Here is a 14,393-nt window from a genome sequence, read left to right on the forward strand (position 1 = left end):
TCCACATCCACTCTATCTGTGTCCTCTGGTCCTAGACTCCCCCACTATAGGAAACATCCTCTGCACATCCACTCTATCTGTGCCCTCTGGTCCTAGACTCTCCCACTATAGGAAACATCCTCTCCACATCCACTCTATCTGTGTCCTCTGGTCCTAGACTCCCCCACTATAGGAAACATCCTCTCCACATCCACTCTATCCGTGTCCTCTGGTCCTAGACTCCCCCACTATAGGAAACATCCTCTCCACATCCACTCTATCTGTGTCCTCTGGTCCTAGACTCCCCCACTATAGGAAACATCCTCTCCACATCCACTCTATCTGTGTCCTCTAGTCCTAGACTCCCCCACTATAGGGAACATCCTCTCCACATCCACTCTATCCGTGTCCTCTGGTCCTAGACTCCCCCACTATAGGGAACATCCTCTCCACATCCACTCTGTGTCCTCTGATCCTAGACTCCCCCACTATAGGAAACATCCTCTCCACATCCACTCTATCTGTGCCCTCTGGTTGGGAGAATGGGCAAAGGTGTGTCTGATGGGATACAGTGTCAGGAAGTGTATGGTCGCGCACACTGGTAGAAGGAATAAAGGTGGAGACTATTTTCTAAATGGGGAGCCGATTCAAAAATCGGTGGGGGTGGGGGAAAAGGGACTTGGGAGTCCTCGTGCAGGATTCCTGAACAGGTAAACTCTCAGGTTCTCGGAGGCGAAGAAGGGAAAATTGCAATGCTAGTGTTTTGTTTCGGGAGGTCTGGAGTAAAGCGAAGAGCTTTGTACCCAGATTCGGGATTGATGGCTTCGTGGACGATAACGGTGGTGGTTGGCGGTTGGGTTGAGGTGGTAGAAGGGCCGGGAGAAGGGACGCGGTGTCGGGAAGTGTACGGTCGTCCACGTTGGGAGACTGGGAGATGCTCACGGGCTTTTGCACGTCCTCCGTTTCCCAGTCTTTGTGTGTGTGTTAGTGTTTTGTTTTAATTGATTATGTCATCCACTCAGAGGTCGACTATGAACTGATTCCACAACCTGGGGGAGGGGGAGTTTGCTGGCTCACTTTCAAAGTCTCCAGAGCCTATGTCGTTTGTCGAACTTCACAGTTTTCGTTAGTTCTATTGTACTTGGTGAATGATAGTGAATCCCTTTGAGGGGAGACCTCATAGAAACATTTCGAATGTTGAACAGCATGGACAGAGTGGATGTGGCAAAGTTGTTTCCCATGATGGGGGAGTCTAGTACAAGAGGGCATGACTTACGGATTGAAGGGCACCCATTCAGAACAGAGATGCGGAGAAATGTTTTATTAGCCAGAGGGTGGTGAATCTATGGAATTTGTTGCCACGGGCGGCAGTGGAGGCCAAGTCATTGGGTGTATTTAAGGCAGAGATTGATAGGTATCTGAGTAGCCAGGGCATCAAAGGTTATGGTGAGAAGGTGGGGGAGGAGGACTAAATGGAAGAATGCATCAGCTCATGATAAAATGGCGAAGCAGACTGGATGGGCCGAATGGCCGACTTCTCCTTTGTCTTATGGTCTTGTCTTGCATATATACTTTGATTTAAGAAAAAAACTATTAATTTGAGAAGGAGTGAAGGCATAGTCTGTTTTCTAAATGGGGATGTTATTTCAGAGGGGGCAAACTGACTTGGGAGTCCAGCTGCAGGATTCCCTGAAAAGGTTGACTTACGGGTCGCGCCGGTGGTGAGGAAGGCGAGTGCGATGTTGGCGTTCATTTCGAGGGGACTGGAATATAAGATCAAAGACGTCATGCTGAGGCTTTGTCAGGCACTGGTCAGACCGCACTTGGAGTACTGTGAGCACTTCTGGGCCCCTTACCAAAGACGGGAGGTGGAGATGGTGCGGAGGAGGCTGACGAGAGTCATCTTGGGAATGTATGAGGAACACTTGTCTTTGGTATCATACTTGCTGGAGTTTGGAAGAATTGTGGGGTGGGGGTGTGGTGTCTCATTGAAACTTACTGAATATTGAAAGGTCTAAATAGAGTGGACGTGGTGAGGAGCTTTCCTATAGTGGGGGAGTCTAGGACCAGAGGACACAGATAGCGTGGATGTGGAGAGGATGTTTCCTATAGTGGGGGAGTCTAGGACCAGAGGGCACAGATAGAGTGGATGTGGAGAGGACGTTTCCTGTACTGGGGGAGTCTAGGACCAGAAGGCACAGATAGAGTGGATGTGGAGAGGATGTTTCCTGTACTGGGGGAGTCTAGGACCAGAGGGCACAGATAGAGTGGATGTGGAGAGGATGTTTCCTATAGTGGGGGAGTCTAGGACCAGAGGGCACAGCGTCAGAATAGAGGGATGCCCATTTAGAGCAGAGATGAGGTCCAAAGGTTGATTTAATATCAGAGAATGTATGCAGCATACAACCAGAAATTCGTACTCTTCACCAATGGCCGCAAAACAAGAAATCCCACAGAATGAATGGTAAAAACATCACAACCCTGAAGCAACCCCCCCCCCACCCCGCTCCACACAAGCAACAGAAAAAGCCTGACCCGTCCCACCTGTATCAGCAATAGCTCTGACCCCCTCCCTCCACACTATACAGGCAACAACAGAAGCCCCCTCCCACCCCAAAGAGTCCTTGATCCAGAGTCCTTCACAGCTACAGTCCACAAACCTGTGTGTGTGTCTGTGTGTCTTTCCCTTTTGAGGGAGGAATTTTTTAAGCCAGAGGGTGGTGAATCCGTGGAATTCATTGCCACAGGTGGCATTGGAGGACGAGCCATTGGGTGTGCATTTAAGGTGGAGGTCAGTAAGCTCTTGATTGTTCAGGGTGTCAAAGGTTACGGGGCGAAGGCAGGAGAATAGGGGATAGTAAATCAGCCATGATAGAATGGTGGAGCAGACTTGATGGGCTGAGTGGCTGGATTGTTATGGAATTGGTTATTCTCCCCCGATCACACGACAGGGAAGTAAATCCACAGCTGCTTCAAATTGTAATCTGTGGTTTCTTTAATTTCTTGACTGGCATCACTCCGAGAGATGTTCGGAGCTTGGCAGCTGTTCCAAGGCGTTCACACTGCAGCTCGATGGGTTAATGGCGTTTGGGGATCCGAGTTAAAAAAAAAATCCTTCAAGACTTGGGAGCAAAAAGAAAATAATTATCGAGGGAAGGGCGTGCTGCGGTTGGCGAGGCTCCAGAGGGGGGTCGGGAGAGTGGTGCTGGGAGTGGAAGGGTTAACGTACGAGGAGCGTCGGATGGCTCTGGGCTGGTACTCGCTGGAGTTCAGAAAAATCGAGGGGGAGGGGATATCACTGAAACCTATCGAACATTAAAAGGCAGAGACAGAGTGGATGTGGAGAGGATGTTTCCTATAGTGGGGGAGTCTAGGACCAGAGGACACAGATAGAGTGGATGTGGAGAGGATGTTTCCTATAGTGGGAGAGTCTAGGACCAGAGGATACAGATAGAGTGGATGTGGAGAGGATGTTTTCTATAGTGGGGGGAGTCTAGGACCAGAGGACACAGAGAGAGTGGATGTGGAGAGGATGTTTTCTATAGTGGGGGGAGTCTGGGACCAGAGGACACAGATAGAGCGGATGTGGAGAGGATGTTTCCTATAGTGGGGGAGTCTAGGACCAGAGGACACAGACAGAGTGGATGTGGAGAGGATGTTTCCTATAGTGGGGGGAGTCTAGGACCAGAGGACATAGATAGAGTGGATGTGGAGAGGATGTTTCCTATAGTGGGGGAGTCTTGGACCAGAGGGCACAGCCTCTAAATAGAATAAACGTTCATTTAGATTAGCGATAGGGAGGAATTCCTTTAGCCAGAGACTGGTGAATCGGTGGAATTCATTGCTGCTGAGGCCAACTCGTCGGGTTTATTTAAAGTGGAGGTTGAATGGGTTCTGGACCGCCCCCCCCCCCCCGTGTACTTCATGGCTATCTGGAGAAGACAAATACCAGAGTTGTATTGTACGTGCGTAGTTGGGCAATAAAGGCAAGCCTTTGAACCGCAAAGAGGTTGTAATTGCGCCTGTGAAGGGAACATGAGGGGAAACTTTATTCTGAGAAGGTGGAATGAGCTGCCAGCACGCGAGCTCGATTTTTAACGTTTAAGAGCAGTTTGGATCGGTACATAGATGGGAGGGGTACAGAGGACTATGGTCCCGTTGCAGGTTGCTGGGAGTAGGCAGCTTAAATAGTTTAGCACGGACTAGATGGGCTGAAGGGCCTGTTTCTGTGCTGTACTGTTTTATTTCCGTTACAAGAAACACAAGGTTATGATAGTCGGCAAATTTTAAAAAAAATAAACAACTTTCCATGTACTGACTGGGATTCCCATACTATAAAAGGATTGAGTTTGTCAAGTGATTTCAGGAAAGTTTCCTTAATCAGTACGTAGAAGTCCCAAAGAGAGAGTGTATAATACTTGGTCTCCTATTAGGGACTGCGACAGGGCGTGTGACAGAAGTCTCTGTCTCTCTCTCTGCAAAGGAGAGATGACTACCTTTTTGGGGAATAAAGGAAAGTTGAGGGTTTTTAACACTGAGGAGTTTAAACATTGAGGCCTGGACAGGGAGGTGCCTAACCGGTAGGCAGTGGTTTAAGGTCACTGGTTGAACGGGGGAAATGTGTAATTCACCAGCTGTCACTGCAGCTGCCCCTGTATTGTATACAGACACACCTCCGCGGGTCTGGCAGCGTCTTTGAAAACGAATAAGCATCGACGTTTCGGGCCAAGACCCTTCGGGATGGGGAAGGAAGGAAAGGCGAAGCTTATCTTGCTTCCTATTTCTGTGATCCCACAATGTGCTTGTGACCAGATCTGTCTGGCTGACGCGCGGGCAGGATCTTTCCATTGACTTCAAAAGCTCTGCGACACCACTTTCGAGGAATTGTGGATCTCTATTCCCAGATCTGTCTGTCCTGCCAACGTCCTTCTGCAGACCGTGTAAGACCCACCCTAGCTGGTCCGACTGGAGAACAACACCTCGCACTTGCCTGCATTAAATTCCATTTGCCATTTTTTCCCAGCTGGTCCCAATACCTTTGATATCAAAGCTTGGATAATCTTCCTTGCTGTCCACCACACCCCCAATCTTGGTGGTGTCATCAGCACAAACTGTGTAACTCGCACACAAGTTCAAACTATGTTTTATTATCAAAGTACGTGTGTCACCATACACAAACCTGAGATTCATTTTCTTGCAACGCTACCCAATAACTCCATAATGGAATAACAACTATAACAGAATCAATGAAAGACCACAACAACTTCGGTGTTCCACTAGAGTGTAAAAGACGACAAGCTGTGCAAATGCTAAAAGAAATAATAATAGTAAATAAATAAGCAATAAATATCGAGAACATGAGATGAGGAGTCCTTGAAAGTGAAGCCATAGGTTGTGGGAACATTTCAGTGATGGGGTGAGTGAAGTTATCCCTTCTGGTTCAAGATCCTGATGGTTCAGGGGTAATAACTGTTCCTGAACCTGGTGGTGTGGGACCTGAGGCTCCTGTACCTCCTTCCTGATCGTTGAGGGGTAATAACTGTTCCTGAACTTGGTGGTGTGGGTCCTGAGGCTCCTGTACCTCCTTCCTGATGTTTGAGGGGTAATAACTGTTCCTGAACCTGGTGGTGTGGGTCCTGAGGCTCCTGTACCTCCTTCCTGATGTTTGAGGGGGTAATAACTGTTCCTGAAGCTGGTGGTGTGGGGCCTGAGGCTCCTGTACCTCCTTCCTGATGGTTGAGGGGTAATAACTGTTCCTGAACCTGGTGGTACGGGTCCTGAGGCTCCTGTACCTCCTTCCTGATGGTTGAGGGGTAATAACTGTTCCTGAACCTGGTGGTGTGGGTCCTGAGGCTCCTGTACCTCCTTCCTGATGTTTGAGGGGGTAATAACTGTTCCTGAAGCTGGTGGTGTGGGGCCTGAGGCTCCTGTACCTCCTTCCTGATGGTTGAGGGGTAATAACTGTTCCTGAACCTGGTGGTACGGGTCCTGAGGCTCCTGTACCTCCTTCCTGATGGTTGAGGGGTAATAACTGTTCCTGAACCTGGTGGTGTGGGTCCTGAGGCTCCTGTACCTCCTTCCTGATGCAAGCAGTAGGAGGAGAGCATGACCTGTGTGGTGAGGGTCCCTGAACGTCATGTAGATGTGCTCAGTGGTGGAGAGGGCTTTACCCGTGGTGGACTGGGCTGTATGCACAGTTTTGCAGGATTTTGGTGGAAGGACATTGGTGTTTCCATACCAAGCCATGATGGAGCCAGTCAATATACTCTCCAACACGCGTCTCTTGAAGTCTGTTGACGTTTTAGGTGCCACGCCGAAACTTCGCAAGCTCCTGCGGAAGGAGAGACGTTGATGTGCTTTCTCCGTAATTGCACACGCGTGTTGGGTCCAGGGCAGGTTCTTGGAAATAATTACACAGGAGGATTTAAGAGTCACTGGCCCTCTCCACCGCTGATTTCTGCCCCCCCCCCCACCAATGAGGACTGGCTTATGGACCACCCAGTTCCTCCTCCTCCTGAAGTCAATCATCAGCTGCTTGGTCTTGCTGATATTGAGCCAAGTTTATCGTCATTTCACCAGATTCATGTAGTCATAGTCATACTTTATTGATCCCGGGGGAAATTGGTTTTCGTTACAGTTGCACCATAAATAATAAATAGTAATAGAACCATAAATAGTTAAATAGTAATATGTAAATTATGCCAGGAAATAAGTCCAGGACCAGTCTATTGGCTCAGGGTGTCTGACCCTCCAAGGGAGGAGTTGTAAAGTTTGATGGCCACAGGCAGGAATGACTTCCTGTGACGCTCTGTGTTGCATCTCGGTGGAATGAGTCTCTGGCTGAATGTACTCCTGTGCCCACCCAGTACATTATGTAGTGGATGGGAGACATTGTCCAAGATGGTATGCAACTTGGACAGCATCCTCTTTTCAGACACCACCGTCAGAGAGTCCAGTTCCATCCCCACAACATCACTGGCCTTACGAATGAGTTTGTTGATTCTGTTGGTGTCTGCTCCCCTCAGCCTTGCTGCCCCAGCACACAACAGCAAACATGATCGCACTGGCCACCACAGACTCGTAGAACATCCTCAGCATCGTCCGGCAGATGTTAAAGGACCTCAGTCTCCTCAATAGAGACGGCTCTGACCCTTCTTGTAGGCAGCCTCGGTGTTCTTTGACCAGTCCAGTTTATTGTCAATAATTTCTTCTCCTGAAGTCAATCATCAGCTCCTCGGTCTTGCTGACATCGAGCCAAGTTTACCGTCATTTAACCAGATACACGTGTACCGTCAAACAAGACAATGTTTCTCCGAATCAGGGTGTGAAGTGCGGCAGAACACGTAACACAGAATAACTTGTGAAAGCAAGGATGAAATGTGCAGATGGATTACAGGTAAATAATCCAGGGTGCCTAAGTTAAATATTGTCAGGTCCAGTGCAGGCTAACCAGTGACGTCCTGAACGTGATGCCACAGAAAGTTCAGATGACCGGTGGCCCGGGCGGAAAAAAAAATGGTGGATAGGACAGTGTGAGGTGGTGATAGTTGTCGTTGTGGCACTACCCAGACAGATTTTCAAAATCTCCCTCCGACGTGCTGGTTTGTCGCCAAAAAATACATCAACGATTAATAAAACATCTTCCGGAAGACTGACATTCAGCACAAGGTGCATTTACGATTAGGAATTTGCTGTGGTTTGTTAGCGCGACGGGGGAGGAAAAAACAACACAACGATTATAAAGACCACGGAATCGTATGGGGTAGGACAAGTTTCAGCCAGAGCTGATTGGGATCTGAAACTTTGCACTAAAAAGGAGGTTTGTGGTTTATTTTTTTTTTGAAAGAAGTAGAGCTGTTAATTCTCCTAGGACTTTCTCTTAAAAGATCTACAGCCGGTGAACTCCGGTTTGTTTTTGAAGTTGAGGAATTTCTGGGATTTTTGTTGCTCTTTCTCTCCCTGACACTGGCAGTCCCGTAAATCCGAGGGTATTAACGGGTGACCGAGGAGATTTCCGGGCGCTGATGCTCGAGGTGGTGACGTCTTCTTGATTGGGAGCGCTTTTGAGGCTGTGAGGACATTCGTGGGTGATGTGTTCTGGGTGTTTAGAAGTCTTGCAGACTTTGTTTTGGGGAGGTGGGGGGGGGGTGGGAGTAGGGGAAGGAAACTGCTACCCAGCCTAACAGTTCTTGTTCTGTTACGGCGGCGTCTTCTGCCTCGAGGTGGCAGGTCGAGGAGATTGTGGGATTGGGTGGGAAATTGACCTTGAGAGATTGACGATGGCAAACCAGCGTTTTCCATATGCAGTAGCGCTGGGGGCTTTTGGTGTGCAGTACGTCCTGGATGGTCGTGTGGGGGAAAGAGACCTGGATAGGAGTAATTTTGAAGTTACTTAGTGCTGTGAGATTGCTGGCTGACACTGCTGCTCAGCAGTCGGTGTTGACGTTTCTGGATTAAGATGTTTTCTACACCTTGAGCAGCCTGGACTAGAAAGTCTGTCGCTGGCCTTCAGGGCGGGGTGCGGCATTTCCATCAGATCTCACACGAATTAATGGTCGCAGGAACTACGACCCAGGAGCAGAATTAGGCCATCAAGTCTGCTCCACCATTCCATCATGGCTGATTGATTATCCCTCTCAACCCTCATTCTCCTGCCTTCTCATCGTAACCGTTGATGCCCTGACTGATCAAGAGCTTATCAACCTCCGCTTTAAATATACCCAGTCTCTTGCCCTCCACAGCTGTCTGTGGCAATGAATTGCAAAGAAATTCCTCCTCATTTCTGTTCCCTTTCATCTGAGGCTGTGCCCTCTGGTCCTAGACTCCCCCACTATACGAAACGTCCTCTCCACATCCACTCTATCTGTGTCCTCTGGTCCTAGACTCCCCCACTATAGGAAACATCCTCTCCACATCCACTCTATCTGTGTCCTCTGGTCCCAGACTCCCCCACTATAGGAAACATCCCCTCCACATCCACTCTATCTGTGTCCTCTGGTCCTAGACTCCCCCACTATAGGAAACATCCTCTCCACATCCACTCTATCTGTGTCCTCTGGTCCTAGACTCCTCCACTATAGGAAACATCCTCTCCACATCCACTCTATCTGTGTCCTCTGATCCTAGACTCCCTCAATATAGGAAACATCCTCTCCACATCCACTCTATCTGTGTCCTCTGGTCCTAGACTCCCCCACTATAGGAAACATCCTCTCCACATCCACTCTATCTGTGTCCTCTGGTCCTAGACTCCCCCACTATAGGAAACATTCTCTCCACATCCACTCTATCTGTGTCCTCTGATCCTAGACTCCCTCAATATAGGAAACATCCTCTCCACATCCACTCTATCTCTGTCCTCTGGTCCTAGACTCCCCCACTATAGGAAACATCCTCTCCACGTCCACTCTATCTGGGCCTTTCAGTATTCGATATGTTTCAGTGAGATCCCCCGAATTCTTTTAAACTCCAGCGAGTTGGGGCCCAGAGCCGTCAAGCACTCCTGAATGTTAACCCTTTCGTTCTCAGGTTTGTTCTCGTGAGCTTTCTCCAGACCCTTTCCAATACGTGCGCATTTTCGCTTAGATAAGGGCCTGAGACTGTGGGCAGTACTCGCAAGTGTGGTTTGACCAGTGCCTCAGCATTACATCCTTTTATATGTCACCTGCCAACATGTATCCCTTTCCTTTCTCTCCTCTCTACCCCCACCCCACCCCCCTTATTCTGGCCTCTTCCCCCCCCCCTCCCCTTCCCAGACCCTGACGAAGGGTCTCGGCCTGAAATATCGACTGTCTGCTCCCGTGCCATGCGTGCAGCCTGGCCTGCTGAGTTCCTTTGTCGTTTTGTGAGTGATGCTTTGAGTTCTGGTCCTCGGGGAGTGGGGAAATAAACTGACCCTTGCGTTTGCGCGCGCTCTCTCTCTCTCTCCTTTGCTAAAGTTCCCAGGCCGCTGGAGTGCCGGAAATTCGGAATCTTAACAGCTCAGCTGCCCCCTTCCTGTCTAATCACTTCCTGCTTTATTGCACTGCAGTCTCTCGGGGAGGCGGGGGGGGCGTGGTTTGGTGGGAAGTTCCTCTGAGCACCACGGTAGCGGTTATCATGACCCTGTGGCAGCTCGGGGCATCAGAGTTCAATTCTGGCTTCATCTGTAAAGCATGGAGCAGCACGGGAGCAGGTCGTTAATGCCCACAGTGTTGTGCTGGATCAGTGAAAAGGTGGATCGAGAACCCCCAAAACACTGATCCCTCCTCCCTACGCCATGTTGATATCCCTCCATCTTCCTCACATCCGTGTGCGTCGCTTGAAAGCCTCTAATGTATTTGCCTCGGCCACCATACCAGGCATCCACCACGCTGAGTTTTTAAAAAAAAACTTGGCCCCCTCGCATTCTTCCCCCCCCCGAACTTGGCCCCCTCGCATCTTCCCCCCCCCCCAGAACTTGGCCCCTCTCACTTTCAGTACATGCCCTCTGGCGTTAGACATTTCAACCCTGGCGAACACACACATTCCCTGTCCACTCTATCTGTGCCTCTCATAATCTTGTTCGCCTGGTTCGGATCTCCCCTCGGGCTCCGCCGTGCTCTGCAATGGGTGGGGTCCCTCGGTCCGAAGACTTGCCGGTTAGTAGGCTGATTGGTCGGTGTAAATTGCCCCGTGATTGGGCTAGGGGGCTGCTGGCGGCCGCGGCTCGGAGGACGTATTCCACGCCGCATCTTTAATCAAATAAAGAGAACGTTCTGCGCACAGATGCCATTACGGTGATCGTAAAAAAAAAAAAACCAAACCATTTCCGACTTGGAGCTCGCGGCCGCATGTACGCTGAGCTGCTGCTGTTTCCGCTGCGGTCCTGGCGGTCGTCTTGCCTCCCGCTTTGGGTTCGTTGGCAAGGCACCCGACGGCCCTCTTCCGCTTCGGGATTCAAGGTTGGTCAATATCCTGTCCTGCGCACGAGCAGAAGGAACTATTTGTTACTCCTCTGAGTCCGATGCGGAGCAAACCCCCCCCCCCCCGGCCAGATAAAGAGCACAATAACCTCGCGCTTTCTCTCTTGTCTGCTCTCTCTGCAAATCTATAGAATAGTTACTGTAAGCAGGGTGGGTGAAAGATCAACCAGAAGATGACAAACTGCAAATGCAAACATAAATACGTAGCGATAAATAATGAGAATATGAGACAGAGTCCTTAAAGTGAGATCATTGGTTGTGGGAACATATCACTGATGGGACAAGTGAGTGCGGTTATCGCATTTGGTTCAAGAGCCTGATGGTTGAGGGGTAATAACTGTTCCTGAACCTGGTGGTGTGGGACCTGAGGCTCCTGTACCTCCTTCCTGATGGTTGAGGGGGTAATAACTGTTCCTGAACCTGGTGGTTTGGTCCTGAGACTCCTGTACCTCCTTCCTGATGGTTGAGGGGTAATAACTGTTCCTGAACCTGGTGGTGTGGGTCCTGAGGCTCCCGTACCTCCTTCCTGATGGTTGAGGGGTAATAACTGTTCCTGAACCTGGTGGTGTGGGTCCTGAGGCTCCTGTACCTCCTTCCTGATGGTTGAGGGGTAATAACTGTTCCTGAACCTGGTGGTGTGGGACCTGAGGCTCCTGTACCTCCTTCCTGATGGTTGAGGGGTAATAACTGTTCCTGAACCTGGTGGTGTGGGTCCTGAGGCTCCTGTACCTCCTTCCTGATGGTTGAGGGGTAATAACTGTTCCTGAACCTGGCGGTGTGGGTCCTGAGGCTCCTGTACCTCCTTCCTGATGGTTGAGAGGTAACAACTGTTCCTGAACCTGGTGGTGTGGGTCCTGAGGCTCCTGTACCTCCTTCCTGATGGTTGAGGGGGTAATAACTGTTCCTGAATCTGGTGGTGTGGGTTCTGAGGCTTCTGTAACTCATTCCTGATGGTTGAGGGGTAATAACTGTTCCTGAACCTGGTGGTGTGGGTCCTGAGGCTCCTGTACCTCCTTCCTGATGGTTGAGGGGTAATAACTGTTCCTGAACCTGGTGGTGTGGGTCCTGAGGCTCCCGTACCTCCTTCCTGATGGTTGAGGGGTGAGAACTGTTCCTGAACCTGGTGGTGTGGGACCTGAGGCTCCTGTACCTCCTTCCTGATGGTTGAGGGGTAATAACTGTTCCTGAACCTGGTGGTGTGGGTCCTGAGGCTCCTGTACCTCCTTCCTGATGGTTGAGGGGTAATAACTGTTCCTGAACCTGGTGGTGTGGGACCTGAGGCTCCTGTACCAAGAAGAGAGCATGCCCTGATGATGGGTGCTGTTTTCCTGCGACAGCGTTTCATGTCGATGTGCTCAGTGGTTGAGAGGGGATGGACTGGGCCATATGCACTGCGTTTTTTTTGGTAGGATTTTCAGTCCAAGGCCGTTGGTGTTTCCGTACCAGGCTGTGATGCAGCCAGTGTCCTCCCCACCGCACATCTGTCGAAGTTTGTTGGAGTTTCTGATGACGTGGCCAAATCTCCGCCGTTCCCAAGTGAAGAGGAGGCACTGCTCTGTTAGATTAGGATTAGTAAATTGTGAATAAATGATATCGGAACTGCAGGGTTGGTGCTCCCCAACACGCTGCTCCCTGATTTGATTTGACACAAACGACGCATTCCACTGTATGTTTGGAAGTTCACGTGCTAGGTGATGCTAACCCTTTCAAAAGGCATCGAAACCAGTCGGGACTTTGTTCCCTGGTTTGGGGCGGGGGGGGCGTTGTCAGCCGTCGTTATGTCTACACATGTATGGGTAGCATCAATTTTATTTTTTTTTAATAGTTTGCACAGAAAATAGCTTGGGGGGGGCCCCCACCCCCAAGGTTCGGGAGCCATCCGCCGCGAGACCCACCAGGTTGGAGCGTGTTTGCTGTGTCGGTCGGTCAGTTCCGCGTTGCCCGTACGTGTTTTCGTGGCGACGACCTTTCCCCTCAAATGTGGCGACCCCGTCGGTCGCTCCCTTCAGGGGGTGGGGTGGGTGCACACGTCGATGGTGTTGAGGTTGAGACCTTCAAGAGTTCCTAGGAGTCTACCCAAGTTCAAAGTTTAAAAAAAAATTACTATCGGAGTACACGCAGGTCAGCAAGTACCACCCTAAGATTCAATTTCTGCCGGCGTACTTGGGGAAATCTATAGAACGGCAGCTGTAAACGTCAGGAACAAATTGCAAGTGCAGTTGTAAATCAATAGCAATAAACAACAAGCACAAAATAACACTATAACAGAGCCCACAAGTGAGTGTCGCTGTCCCCTTTCTTTCAAGAGCCTGATGGTTGAGGGGTAGCAACTGTTCCTGAACCAGGTCATGTGGGACCTGAGGCTCCTGTACCTCCTTCCTGATGGTTGAGGGGATAATAACTGTCCCTGAATCTGGTGGTGTGGGTCCTGAGGTTCCTGTACCTCCTTCCTGATGGTTGAGGGGGTAGTAACTGTTCCTGAACCTGGTGGTGTAGGTCCTGAGGTTCCTGTACCTCCTTCCTGATGGTTGAGGGGTAATAACTGTTCCTGAACCTGGTGGTGTGGGACCTGAGGCTCCTGTACCTCCTTCCTGATGGTTGAGGGGTAATAACTGTTCCTGAACCTGGTGGTGTGGGTCCTGAGGCTCCTGTACCTCCTTCCTGATGGTTGAGGGGTAATAACTGTTCCTGAACCTGGTGGTGTGGGTCCTGAGGCTCCTGTACCTCCTTCCTGATGGTTGAGGGGTAATAACTGTTCCTGAACCTGGTGGTGTGGGTCCTGAGGCTCCTGTACCTCCTTCCTGATGGTTGAGGGGTAATAACTGTTCCTGAACCTGGTGGTGTGGGTCCTGAGGCTCCTGTACCTCCTTCCTGATGGTTGAGGGGGTAATAACTGTTCCTGAACCTTGTGGTGTGGGACCTGAGGCTCCTGTACCTTCTTCCTGATGGTTGAGGGGTAATAACTGTTCCTGAACCTGGTGGTGGGGTCCTAAGGCTCCTGTACCTCCTTCCTGATGGTTGAGGGGGTAATAACTGTTCCTGAATCTGGTGGTGGGGTCCTGAGGCTCCTGTACCTCCTTCCTGATGGTTGAGGGGGTAATAACTGTTCCTGAATCTGGTGGTGGGGTCCTAAGGCTCCTGTACCTCCTTCCTGATGGTTGAGGGGGTAATAACTGTTCCTGAATCTGGTGGTGGGGTCCTGAGGCTCCTGTACCTCCTTCCTGATGGCAGCAGCAAGGAAAAAGCATGGCCTGGGTGGTGAGAATCTTTGACGACGGACGCTGCTTTTCTACGATGCGCTCAATGGTGGAGAGGGTTTTATTCGGAGGATTTTCCGCCTCCGCACCTTGGCTTAACCTCGGGGCAATCTGCAATGACTTGTTGACCGGTCTTTGGACTGTGAGAGGAGACCGGAGCTTCCGGAGGAAACCCACGCGGTTACGGGTAGAGCATGAAAACTCCTTACTCCCA

General features: G+C 50.3%; 1 protein-coding gene across 2 annotated transcripts in view; it reads left to right on the forward strand.

The window, feature by feature from the left end:
* The window catches only part of LOC134340544 (junction plakoglobin-like), a 137,839-nt gene that overhangs the window by 13,482 nt on the left and 109,964 nt on the right, over nt 1–14,393 (forward strand). Inside the window, exon 1 of one of the 2 annotated variants that reach the window (XM_063037914.1) lies at nt 7,674–7,798. The exons of the other annotated variant lie outside the window; for it this stretch is intronic. The gene's annotated coding sequence lies outside the window, so the exon portion shown is untranslated. Of the gene's footprint in view, nt 1–7,673; nt 7,799–14,393 lie in introns of those variants that run through there. 2 annotated transcript variants of the gene reach the window in all.

Source organism: Mobula hypostoma, chromosome X1 (assembly GCF_963921235.1).
Source record: "Mobula hypostoma chromosome X1, sMobHyp1.1, whole genome shotgun sequence".
Lineage (NCBI taxonomy): Eukaryota > Metazoa > Chordata > Chondrichthyes > Myliobatiformes > Myliobatidae > Mobula > Mobula hypostoma.